Below are 13,191 nucleotides of genomic sequence, written 5' to 3' on the forward strand. Positions count from 1 at the left end.
TTTTGTTTATTAAGGGCAAATATCTGACCGTGGATTTACATTGATATTAGTAAAGTCATTTGTAACAGAAAATATGTTAGTCTCTTACAGTTAACTTATTTCTTCAAATAATTTTAAGTAGGTAAACACAGTATAATACTGTTACTTAGTTTGAATATCAAATCTCTTGAATACTTACATAAGGACCATTACAACTGGAACCCTTGGGTCACTTATAAAGGAGGAGGTCACACTCAGGAAAATTTAATTCTAGATTTTTCAATTCTGAAAAGCCCTTCTTTATTTCTCCTAATAGATGCTTACCAGATTGTTTCAGAATTGTTCACACACAGGCAATGTAAACTGATACTTTTTTGCTTTTCTACCTGTTAGAGGAATAACAATCACAGGTTGCTGCTAGTTGAGTGATTCAGCCTTTTCCTGGCAATACTTCCTGCTTGATCAATTACTTTTCTTATTTCATTTGGGCCTAAAGGGCTTCTTTTTTATTGGATACACTGTCTCCCCTCTAGATAGCAAATACAAACAACCAAAGAATACGTAACTTTCTGAAAGATCACAAACACAGTCAATGCCAGTTTCCTACTGGTGTTTGTTGAGCAGGACTACTCACCTGTGTGAGGTGGATGGGTGGAGCTATACTGGCGAAGCCTGTTCTGCGGGTGTGAGTTTGGGCTGGGCCGTTGCTGTGGTGCTGCAGAAGCAGTAGGTGCTCAGAGAGGAAGGAGTAAGCTCCTGAAGGCGAGCCTCGTGCCCACACACAGCCGGGTTGCCTTGGTAGGGACCAAACCCGGCAAAGAAAACTGCAGAAAGGTGGTGCCTGGACACGGAGCCAGAGCCCAAAGTTGCCGTGGAGACCTGACTCGGAGTTACCCTGCGGTGGATAAGGTCTGAGCTGCGTGACTGTGATTCATTCTGCATGCTGTTGCACGGAACGCAGAGCTGTTGTGTCCTGTCCGACCCACTGCTAAGTACAGGCAGTGGGAATAATTTTAAGTATTGATCCTAAACCCTGTGCCACAGCCAGAAGGAGGTAAGGATCTATTAGTTATTCAAATGTTTGTCTCCAGCAACATTCAGAATATCTCGCTGAGTCTATTTTTACATTTTATTTGGGCACATGTTTCCTTGGTTGCTTTTAGGTGGATGGTTTGTTATTTAATTATTCAGAAATTGAATAATTGAGCTTTAGTATTTGTCATCTTGGTAGAGAGGTGATCATTTTTTGAAGTAGATTGTACCACATAGGTATTGGGCAATTTATCTTACTTTCCCAGCCAGTTTCAGGAAATACTCATTTTTCTATTTCAAATCAGCTTATTTCTTAATGTTTTTCTAGACCTTAGTTTAATGTATAAAAGACTTCATGATTAAAACACCATACCTTTGTATCATAAACAAGCAGTATATTAAAAAACTTTTTCCTGGTGGGTTAATAATATTTCAATTATTGATTAGTGGAAAATAGGCAGCAAATATCTGAACTGATTTGCTAAAAAGAATTTAGCAGACTGTATGAAAAAGCTGTTCAAATTAGCATAAGGAAGTAACTCTCCTGCCTTTTGACTTCAAATACCGTGTATCGTTTTTCCTCATTGGTATTAATAAGGAGAACCATCTCTGTCCATAAAATATGTGTATTAACTTTTTTCTGTTGCATATATTTTTTTAGCACCATATTTATGGTGTTTCCTTAGACTTCAGTGATAAATGCTTTTCATTAAGATAGCATGGAAACTGGAATTTTCTCTGTATCACACAGATCAGCCCTTTTGAGCAGCTGAACATTTTTCAGGAATGTTCCACTACCAATTTAATGACATCAGTATTTTAATTTTTTAAAACCATAAATGGTGGAAATTCAGAATTTATAGCTCTGAATTTCTCATTGTCAGTTTTTTAAAAAGCACCTGTTGCTCATAGGATAATGGTTTGATACTATAACTTGTTTTTTTAAAGTATCAGGTAGTACTATATGATATTCAGTAGAAGATAAGCAGAAATCTAGTTTCTTAGGTTAGTTTACATTTAAGATGATTATAGGAAGAAGGTCTAGAGAGCTATCCCATGTTTGTGTGCATCCTTCCTTAGTGGTCTCAGCTCTGAATCTGGGAGGTACAACCAGATTTGATTGAGCCTGGTTTGGAAAGCTGACTCAGGTTCTGGTAGCCCGGTGCTGTGGAGGACTCTAAAGATTTTTAGACCAAAGGTAAAGAGAACTTATAGTAGTTAAAATAACTCCTGCTTATTGACACTTACTGAGGTAAGTTCTTGGTATATATAATTTCACATAAGCATTATAGTAACCCTGACTGATTGGTGTTATTATTGTCATTCTCATTGTGTATTTGTGGGAATTGAGACTTAAATAGGTAATATGCTCAAGAGCTTGCAAATTGGGAAGTGGTCAGAGAGTTGGTTCAAGTCCTCAGGTCTGTCTGACTCCCAAATCCGTAACTTATTCTCCACGCTAATGGTCCTTTTTTTATGTAGGGCAGGCTTCTGACTTTTGCCTTTAAATAAGGAGTCCTCATTATCAGTTCCGTGCTCTCCAAATATAGAAACTTTCGCCTGCAGCTCCTGCCAAAAAAATCCCCAAAAAACAAAAAACCCCAACCCACAAAAACAAACAAAAAATGACCTATGATCGTATCAGTGTTCCACATCAAACTTTGTAGCTTAATAAAGTGCAGAGGATTATATGACATCAAAGTGAATATGATTATACTTTAATCTACATTTAATCTGTTTTGAATCTAATAAAAAAATTAATTTCAAGAAAAGAGGTTTCACATTAAGATTTCTCAATTTTCAGATTTCTAGAACTTCACGTAGAATTTTTGAAAGTCTTCTTACTTTGATGTTACTGAATTACTAAGAATATGTAGTTTAGTTTAATTTTTATAAGAGAGAATATATGGATAAATGTCTTCCTGAAATAGTTTTAAAGCTTCATATCAAATGGTACTAGTTCATCCTGGAAGAAAAAAATCTTGGTTTTTGAAATCCTTATTAGAGATACTTCTATAATCGGTATATTATATCCCATTCCTGTGTTAGAATCCTTTAGTGTCAGGAATTTATATCTACCTCATGTTTCCTCCTACTCTTCTCTGCTAAAATGCAAATCTTTTTGTTCTGTATTTAGAAATGCAATTAGTCAGAGTCTTTTATATAATAACTGAGGTGGTAAAGTCAGTCACCAAGTTAAAAAATTTTTTTGCTTTTTTATACAGACTTGGGGAACAGAACAAGTCACATTTATTTTAATTTGTAATTTAGATTTAAAAATAAGATTCTATCAATTTTAGCAAGAAGAACGTATAGCTTATTTATATCACCCTAAAATCAGATAAGCTAAATTTGAGCCTTCTCTGATATTACTGAAATTTATAGCTCCTGGAAAAGTAAATGTTCAACATAAATAATGAGAGTTTCTTATCTTAACCTGATGACCATTTTCCCAAGGGAACTGTGGTTTATAAGGATTTAACATACCATGCCCTTTCTAATTTATAGCTGTATGTGTACTCCTCTAGGCAAAGCAATAACAAGATGTTGCTTTGGTTTCATTCTTAACTCTGAAAAAGAGATACATTTTTATTCAGATACTCAAATATTTTTCTTAACCACAGGCATGCCATTGGCCTGAGAGTTGTGCTGGATATTCTGAAGAAGCAATTTGTTGCTTGTTTCTACTTCTCTTTTTCCAAATGAACTGTTCTTATCTTTTCTGTGTCTGAAAGATTCTTCTCTAAACTTTACTATAGATTTATCTTCTGGATGCCTTAGTGTCATCCATCTGCATTCCAGAGAGTAATGCCTTTTGAAATGCCTCTTCTCTCTCATAAGTAAATGGAAGCATACTTGACTTATGTTAACTGTTAGTAGCTTTCCAGTTTTTCAATCAAGAGCCGTTACTGTCAATGCTATTTTTAATGTAGCATTGTACATGACATTTCTCAAATACCTGGTTTCCTCCCTTTGAGATTGGAATGTACAGATAGATATCAAAACTGTTAGGGAGAGTTGTCCACATTCCAGAACCTCATCCCTGAGCTGGGCTCAGATACTTGCTCTGTGGTGTAGTTCCTTGCAGCTGTTACACACATCAGTTAGAGAACCGTGTTTTTTCTCTTAACCTCCAAAGTGAACGTTTATGATGCATTGATCAAAAGTGATTCTGTACTTTCTTGTTTCACAACAATTTCAACAGATTATTAAGATTTAATACTCAAATTTAGCTAAAGATTTTCCTGGATATCTACTTTTGGTGGTGGACGGAGAGAGAGGTATGAAATTCAAGGCTGAAACTGCTGTATTCCTACTTTAAAAACGAGAAGTATTTCCTAGGGAGACAGTAAGGGTTTTGAGTTTTGAGGATAAATATGATAGAAATAAGTTTTCAGAACCTACAGATAATATTTACCTTTTTTCTATCATTGCAGTAAATTCTGGACACCTAATTCAAAAATTAATCTTTAAAAAATATATGATATTTTCTAGTAAAAACATACTATAAGTGGCCACTGTTCTGTTTACCAAGGGTTTGCTAGCAAATCAAAGAAATACTAGTATGTCATATGATATAATCAACAATTGTGAATGCCTTTAACAATTTACGATAGTAGAATGATGCATCAAGTTCTGGAAATAGTTATATAAGCATGTTGTATAAATTAGTTATGTAAGAACTCATTACTACTATTTTAAATTTTCGTGGAGAAAAATAAAATAACTTAGTTAAAATTATTTTTACTTAACAAGTGTTAAGCCTAATATACTGTGCATAAAACAGTAACATTATTAATAGTGATCTTTCTATCTTAAATTTTAAGACCAGCTTTTTCTAGGATGTTTTAAAAGGCCCAAATTATATTTTTACATAGCTCTTCAATGTAGTTTTAAATGATGTCCTTTTTTTTTTTTCCTTCTGATGAATTTTCCTACAGTAAAGACATTTTCCACACACTTTAGAGCTTTCTGTGGCATTCTAATGTTTAATTTTGTCAGAGTATTTCATGATTTCTCAGGTATTTTCAGGAAATTTCAAATTCATAAATTGCCTGGGTAAACTTTTCATTTATCATATTATTAAACTGACATCTAGACTGGTTAATTATCTTATCTAAAATCCTACAGCAAGTTATTGGCAGAATCAGGACTAACAACCGAGCTCCACATTCTTAGTTTGGTATGTTTTCACCTGCTCATGCTTGGATAATAATAGGTATGATTGGACAGACAACCTTCACTGGACTATTTGTTCTATTATTGGAAAGGCATAAAAGCTTTTAGTTACTAGGCCATTGGTTCAAGTATGTATTTGTAAATCTTCAAATAGAGTTGCTAACATTTTATGTTTAACTCAATATTTTTACCACATACAAAAACCATATGTTTAAATAGTATAGGATACCACCCAATAAACTAAAGAAAGGGAATTGAAATATTGATCTTAGGTCATCTTGTTAATTAGAGCTGGATACATAGAAGAGAGGAAAGCAGAAAAGAGTCATTATTCTGATAATCTTTATCACATTTAAAAGTCATCACGGCGAATGTAATGGGAGATTAGATTTTATTTAATATGCTTTTTTCTTGTGACTTTTTTTTTTTTTTTGAGAGAGTGAGAGAAAGAACAGAGTGAAAGAGAGAACATGAGTGGGGCAGGGAGTAGGAACAGAGGGAGAGGGAGAAGCATGCTCCCCGCTGAGCAGGGAACCCCATGTGGGGCTCCATCCCAGGACCCAGGATCAGGACCTGAGCCAAAGGCAGACACTTAACCAACTGAACCACTGAGGCACCCCATGTTCTTACAGTGATCAGATGCTGGTTTATATTTTGAGTATGAATCATTTAGAGTGTGATGCTAACAGAAACTGAGTTTAGATTGGTTAACACATGTAAAGCACTGGCATAAACACTCAATGTATATTAGCTATACTATAATTATTGCTATGATATTACTGTATCATAGATATTACTATGTTTAGATTGTCTTGCATTTTATTTAAATAGCTGGTTTAGGATTCAGTGTATCTTTTTCATCACTGGGGTTGAAACAGGCCATGGATAGAGCCAGGTTGAGGGAGATTTAACATATAGACCAGAAGATTTTCAGAGATAGAAATAGAAATTGGACAGAATTTCTTGGACATGTTCTGTTCCATCAAGTAAAAACTTACTCTTAAGTTCGACATACAGAAACTCCTTTACTCTGATTTGGAGGATGTTTTTTTGCAAGATCAAAAAAAATCATCAGAATTATTTATGTATATTTTCATTACTGACTTAAAGAACTTCCTTTATGTTATTATTCATCCTAAAATGTTAAACTTCTTTATATTATGCAGAAGGAAAATTACAAAGGTTCTATAGTACTGGAAAAAAGTGTTTTTAGTTCTGTTTATTTTGTGACTTACATTTCAGTCATGTTAGAATGTTGCTCAACTATCTAGAAATATTTCTTTAAAAGGTTTGTAGAATTATTCTAGGGAATTACAGCTTAATTTCTGAGTTTGATTTCAAGTAAAGACTTTGTTGGTCAGTTTGGACTAATTTAATTGATCCTCAAAGCAATAAACTAAATAAGAATTACATCACATTTTCCCTGGCATGAGTTTTTACTAAACTGGTTCCAAAACTGTTTCTTGGTTACCCAAAGATCCTTTCAGGACATATGACAGTGTATACTAAAAATAAGTTAACTTTTGTATCTCTTGTCAATATTCCTACTAATAAATGTGAAAATACTAAAGTAACATAGTTCACTTCAGCTCTTAAGACTGCAAATCTAAATCTATGCCATAATGTTTGCTGCTATTTAAGGTATCAGCAACCTATAGCAGTTTTTCCATTTTTAGAATTATTTGTCCAAACTTGTACCCTATAGAATTATTTTGTTTGGGTTCCTTTACTGAGAGTCACTTCTAATATGTTTACAGTACTCTGTTGTTTATTAAAGTTTCTGAGACGGAATTTTGGCTTAAGACTTTATTTTCTTTTATTTGCCATTTTCTTCTCAAGTCTCTTGCACTCATTTACATCCTTACAAAGCATACAGAAGTAGGAATAAAGGGAACTTACTATAGAAGTAAAACAGCAAGACTTTTAAAAGTGGATATAAATTTTGTTTGCCATCCTCAAAACTTACACAGGATAAACTAAATGATCTTAGTAGATGCAAAGAAATCATCCAACAAAGGTCAACAGTTCATTTTATTTATCTTAGCAATTAAGAATAGGGAATTTCTTTAATATAGTTAAGAGTTCCATCCAGAAATGCCAGGAAAATTTTGTTCATAATGATGAGACTTAAGAAACAACCTATTTAAAAATCAAGAGTAAAATAATTGTTCATTGGAGATTTAGTGATATTAAAGAAGCAGTGAAAGGATTGGAAAGGAAGAAGCAAATCAGCAAATCTTTGCTGATGATTATCTACAAACCTAGAAGAACCTACATACAGTCAAATTGTTAGAAGAACAGAATTAAGTATGGTTACTAAACAAAAACTCTTTGGTGACCGAGAACCAGCATTTATTTTTTTCAAGATCTTACTTATTTATTCATGAGAGACACAGAAAGAGGCAGAGACATAAGCAGAGGGAGAAGCAGGCTCCCTGAAGGGAGCTCGACATGGGACTTGATCCCAGGACCCCGGGATCACAACCTGAGCTGAAGGCAGATGCTCAACCATTGAGCCCCTTAGGCGTCTGGAAGACCCGACATAATTGAGTTTTTCCTGTCTAGCACTAAGTGCCTTATACTCTGACTTAATACTCACAACCTCACAATTCTGTTAGGTAGTTAGATTTTTAACTTTTTCCTAGATGAGGAAAATGAAGGGCTGAGAATTATATACTTTGTCCACAGACATACAGCTAGAAGTTGCAAGGGCATGATTGGAAGGGAGCAGCAGTCCTAGAGCCCACTAATTGCATTTTTGTATGCCAGTGACAATTAGAAAATATAATTTAGAAAACAATACCATTTACATTAGCAAAAATCATAAAGTTCCTGAGAATAACTTTAACAAAAGTACATAAGACCTTTATGGGAAAAGATTAGAAAAATTTACTGAAGGACGTGAAAAATCAATCTTAATTAAGTGGAGAGATTTACTGTGTTTGTGGACAGAAAGGCTCAATATCATAAGCCAATTCTCATACAAAATAGTCTATAATTCAGTGAGGCCTTAATCAGATTCTCTCCAATTTTTTCCCACTTTAATTTGGCAGGCTGATTCTAAAATTCATACGAAAGAGTAAAAAGCTAAATTGTAAAGGCGATTTTAAAGAATAAGCAGAGGGGAGTCCTCATTTATAGATATTAAGACTTATAAAGTGCTGGAGCTTAAGAAAGTGAGGGATAAATGGAGAGAGAGAGAGAGAGACTGACAAAATTGAGAGAACTCAGACTCCTTATAAACCATACATATCTTTCATTTAAGAATCAATCTTAAAAGTTAGTGGACAAATGAGTATACAGTAGAAGATGATGAAATCACTAGTTATGCAGAAGGGAAAAAATAATATTATATATCTCACCCTCACTCTAACCATACAAAGAAGTCCAAAAAAACCAAAACAAGTGAAAAAGATTTAGAGGAGCTAGGAAAATACGTTTTTGACCTTAAAGGTTTCCTTTCTATAAAGGTATCTGAAAGTATGGAAACCATACTTAAAGACATTTTAAAATTTGTACAGTAAAAGAAATAAGCAACAGACTGGGAGAAGATGTTTGTAACATGAATAATTAACAAAGGATTAATTTCCAGATTCTATAAAGGATTCTTGCTCATCAGTAAGAAGACGACAATGAAACGGTAAAATGAGCAAAGTTGTATGAACAGTTATTTCACTGAAGAGGAAAACTGAATGGCCAATTAACATATGAAATATTGCCTAACCTGATATCAATTACAGAAATGCATAAAGTGGAAGAAAATTTCATACTAATCAGTTTGGCAAAAGTGAAAAAGCCTGAAAGAACTAAATAGGACAGAGAACTGAAGACTGGGAACCTAAAAATACATCCTATGAGAATATATATATGATAAATCATTTTAGGGAATATTTTAGCAAAGTTGAAATATGGTTGGAAAATAATACACTCTACAACCTAACAATTCCATGTTTGAACTTGAGAGTCAGAGAAGTTCCCTCCTATGTGCCCAGGGACACACTTAGGAGATTGCTCAATACAATATTGGTGCTAATAACAAAAACTTGGAACTCCCTCAATGACAGTAAGAGAGGAGAAGTCTAAGTGGTGGTAAGTGGTGGTATACATTTATCAGGGAATACTGCAATGTAGTTAAAATGAATATACTGAGTCACAATTATATACTCTGAAAAAATATAATTTTATTTTTTTAAGATTTTATTTATTTATTCACGAGAGACACAGAGAAGGAAACAGAGACACAGGCAGAGGGAGAAGCAGGCTCCATGCAGGGACCCCGATGTGGGACTTGATCCTGAGACTCCAGGATCACGCCCTGAGCTGAAGGCAGATGCTCAACCACTGAGCCACCCAGGAATCCCTGAAAATATATAATTTTAGAGAAAGTTTAATATAATATGATTCCATTTCTTCAGATTTTAAAAACATTAAAATGATAGTATATATGGTTACATACATGTGTAAAGTATAAAAACATATATGGTAATAGTACGGAATTCATGATAAAGGTTCTGTGTGTATAGGATTGGAGGAGATAACCGGGTTCAAATATATTTGTAGTGCTTGGTTTTTTTTAACTTAAGAAAAGGGGAAAATAAACCTGAGGAAATAATGTGGCTAAATGTTAAGATCTGAAAATGCTAGATGATGTGTACGTCGACATTGTCATATTATTCTCTTAAGCTTTTCTGTATAATCAAAATATTTTTTAAAGTAAAGATATCCACTAATACTTCTAACAGTTCCTTAGCTCTTGGTTACTCAGGACTAATCCTGACCCCAGGCCTAGTCTTCTGGTCATGTTTTCCAATTAGTTTGGCTTGAAAATAGTCTAAGCAAATTTTAGACCATTAGACTTTTGAATAATAATGAGGGTAAAACTAAGCGTACTATGATAGGCTTTTTTTTTCCCTTTCAACAGTTTTTTCTTTCTTAAAATTCATTTTAAAGATACTGTTGAAGAACAGAAGTTTTGAAACTGAGTAGTCCATGTATATCATCACAGAAAGTCAATTTGACATTGCTTAGAGGAAAACCCTTTCTCCATGTTTATTGATATGAATAGATACATTTTTCAGCCTTAAATAAAAGCAAGTTTATGGAATTTTGTTTTTAAACTCAAGTATTTTCATATTTATATAACAATATATTTCAAAGTTTGCAACAGATTTAGAATTAAATAAATTATGAGATCCTTAAATATCATGTAGTCCAGTTGCCTATATTTCTATGCCCCTGTTAAATTTCTGCCAAATGGCATCTCATATGTATTTGAAAACTTCAAGCAAAGAAGGATATTGTGCACAATCATAAAAATCCATTGGATATGCTAAATATTATACTCATACTTTATTATACCTGAGGTTTAATAATGATAGTCTCCTCAGGTATTATGCATCCCACCTCTACCTTTTCATTTGTCTGCTTGACTTTATGAATTTATTACAGATCTTAGAACTCAGTGCTTATGATCAAATAAACCTAATACTGAGGTCATTATCTAGCACAAATCATCTTATAATTTAATTTCTGAGAAATTAATCCAGGCTTAGCTTTCAAATCAGCCTGGAATATTTCTGAGACCCAGTTTAGAGAACTCTCGTTTCAGTGAAGTGTTGAGAAAGTAAGAATTCTTTGGTTTTGCTGGAGCAATATTATACTGTGTAATTAGCAACACCTGGTGCCCCATGTCTCCATGTCAAGGTTCACTTTGGCTCACTGAACTGTATGCTTTTAGTGTACCCTGTAAACTGGTTATTGGTATCATAAAGATTTACCTTGGAGATATTATGTTGTGTGTCATGCTGCTAAAGCTTTTAACTACTGGAAAGACTGGTCTGGTCGGGTTTGTCTCTGGTTTAAAAAAAAAAAAAAGCACAGATGTAAAATCTATCACGTGTAAGTAACATGGAAGAAGTTAGCATTGTGGGCCCGTGTTGCATTTTAACTCCAGAACAGGGAATTTGGATATAAACTGGTATGATTTGCTTTTGTCTAAGTATTGTTTTCGTTTTACTTTTGATCTATTTTATCTGTTGAAATGTCGTTGTTATCATCTTTGTTTCTCTAATCCAGCATATTTGGTGGACCTTAACCCTGACACCCTTACCACGCCATGCAATGTTCCTTTGTTAAAATGAGTTTATAAGCACGTAACCGTCTAAACCCAAACCTCCACTCTACCTTCCTCAATAGAAGTCTTCTGATATAACTTGACAGTATTCCATACTTCTATTCCTCAAAAGATAGATTTACTAACTTAGTTTTCTGGTTTGTTACAAAGCAATGGGTGGGAGACAGTGTCAGTGTCCATAAAAATAAGCTTTTCCTGGCCATTTTATTGTCTAAGAAATGGGAAAAATATAAAGAACAGATTAATATGAAGATACATTTATATTTGGAAATATTGTTAGATCTTCAAACTTGAGTATAACTAAATTGAATATTTTTATTAGTTTAAATTTCCAATACAATGAAATTTGTATATCTAGATGGATAACTGGTGAATTATGGATGCCTGAGCCTTTTACCACAACTCTCTCTACTGCAGTGGTTTAGAATGCCAATTAGATGAACAACAATAACAGCAACACTAAAACTGTATAGAACATAGTTTAATCTTACTTTGAAGACTTAGAAGTCATTTACAGCTGTATGTCTAGTCGTCGTTTATGAACATTAGTTATTTTGGTGTCTCAGATTGGGATATGGGTTAGTAGCTGGAGACCACACCCACCCCTCCCAGTCTCATTACAAGTTTGGATTTAAAGTTCCCAACTTATCTTATTGTTGTTGTTGTTTTTTAAAGATTTCGTCTATTTATTCATGAGAGAGAGAGAGAGAGCAGGCAGCCCCGGTGGCTCAGTAGTTTAGCACCGCCTTCAGCCCAGGGCGTGATCCTGGAGACCAGGGATCGAGTCTCATGTCAGGATCCCTGCATGGAACCTGCTTTTCCTTCAGCCTGTGTCTCTGCCTCTCTCTCAATCTGTGTCTCTCATGAATAAATAAATAAAATCTTAAAAAAAAGGGGGGTGGGGAGAGAGAGACAGAGACACAGGCCAAGGGAGAAGAAGCAAGCTCCCTGCGGGAAGCCGGATGGGGGACTTGATCCCAGGACCCTGGGATCATGCCCTGAACCAAGGCAGATGCTCAACCTCCGAGCCACCCAGGTGTCCTATCTTACTGTTTTTTGGAAGGGTAACAGAAGCAGGGTACCCAGCCACACAGAGTAGAAGTCAGGTTGTACATATGCTGGCACAATTTTCCAGAAGCCTCATGTGCCAAGTGAGAGCACAGAGTTGGTAATGACAGTCTCCACTGGTCTTAATTTTGTCTCCGATTACAGCCCTTACTTAATTGAGTCTTATGTCACTATTTAGGAAAAATTAACATGAATAGTCTTTACCCCAACAGAAAAAGATGGGCAAGTTTCCTGGTTTGTAAGCCAAACTTAGCACACCAAAAGTGGAGTCAGCTACCTAGTGTCCTAGAAAGTTCAGTTCTACACAGACTACCCTCTGACTAATGTAATTTTATTGTGTATGAGAGTTTGGTTGGAGGATCATGATTATAATTTATTTCCACACAGTTATCACTGAATTGTGAACATGTATATTTCTTGGTTAATCTAGAATTAACTCCAGTCATTCCAGATATAATATTGCTAATTGATGTGAAGAAAATAAATATAGTTTTTTCCTACTAGTGGGGAGTCCAGTTCAGTATGACAAACAACTCATGCATTTTTTTAAATGTTGCAGCTCCATTTGTGCTGAAAATTGTCACTCCCTTCCTTCCTTTCTTCTGGGAAGTGTTACTATGGACCCATGAATTTTTATTTACTCCATATTTTACAATAAGTTACAGCCATTCCTTGTGATGTTTGAATCATCATTATGTCCCAGAGCTGCCCGGTGGGAATCTGTGCACCTGTTGTCTTGGCGAAGCTCCTTCTGGGTGTGGGTGTTTCCCCATCTCACCTTGTGCTTTTCCTGCTGTCAG

At 34.7% G+C, this 13,191-nt stretch overlaps 1 protein-coding gene across 8 annotated transcripts in view; it reads left to right on the forward strand.

The window, feature by feature from the left end:
• ARHGAP32 (Rho GTPase activating protein 32) overlaps positions 1-13,191 on the forward strand; it is a 288,412-nt gene that overhangs the window by 231,589 nt on the left and 43,632 nt on the right. The window contains exon 1 of one of the 8 annotated variants that reach the window (XM_041770217.1): positions 287-1,033. The exons of the other annotated variants lie outside the window; for them this stretch is intronic. The gene's annotated coding sequence lies outside the window, so the exon portion shown is untranslated. Of the gene's footprint in view, positions 1-286; positions 1,034-13,191 lie in introns of those variants that run through there. 8 annotated transcript variants of the gene reach the window in all.

Source organism: Vulpes lagopus, chromosome 10 (genome assembly GCF_018345385.1).
Source record: "Vulpes lagopus strain Blue_001 chromosome 10, ASM1834538v1, whole genome shotgun sequence".
Taxonomy (NCBI): Eukaryota; Metazoa; Chordata; class Mammalia; order Carnivora; family Canidae; genus Vulpes; species Vulpes lagopus.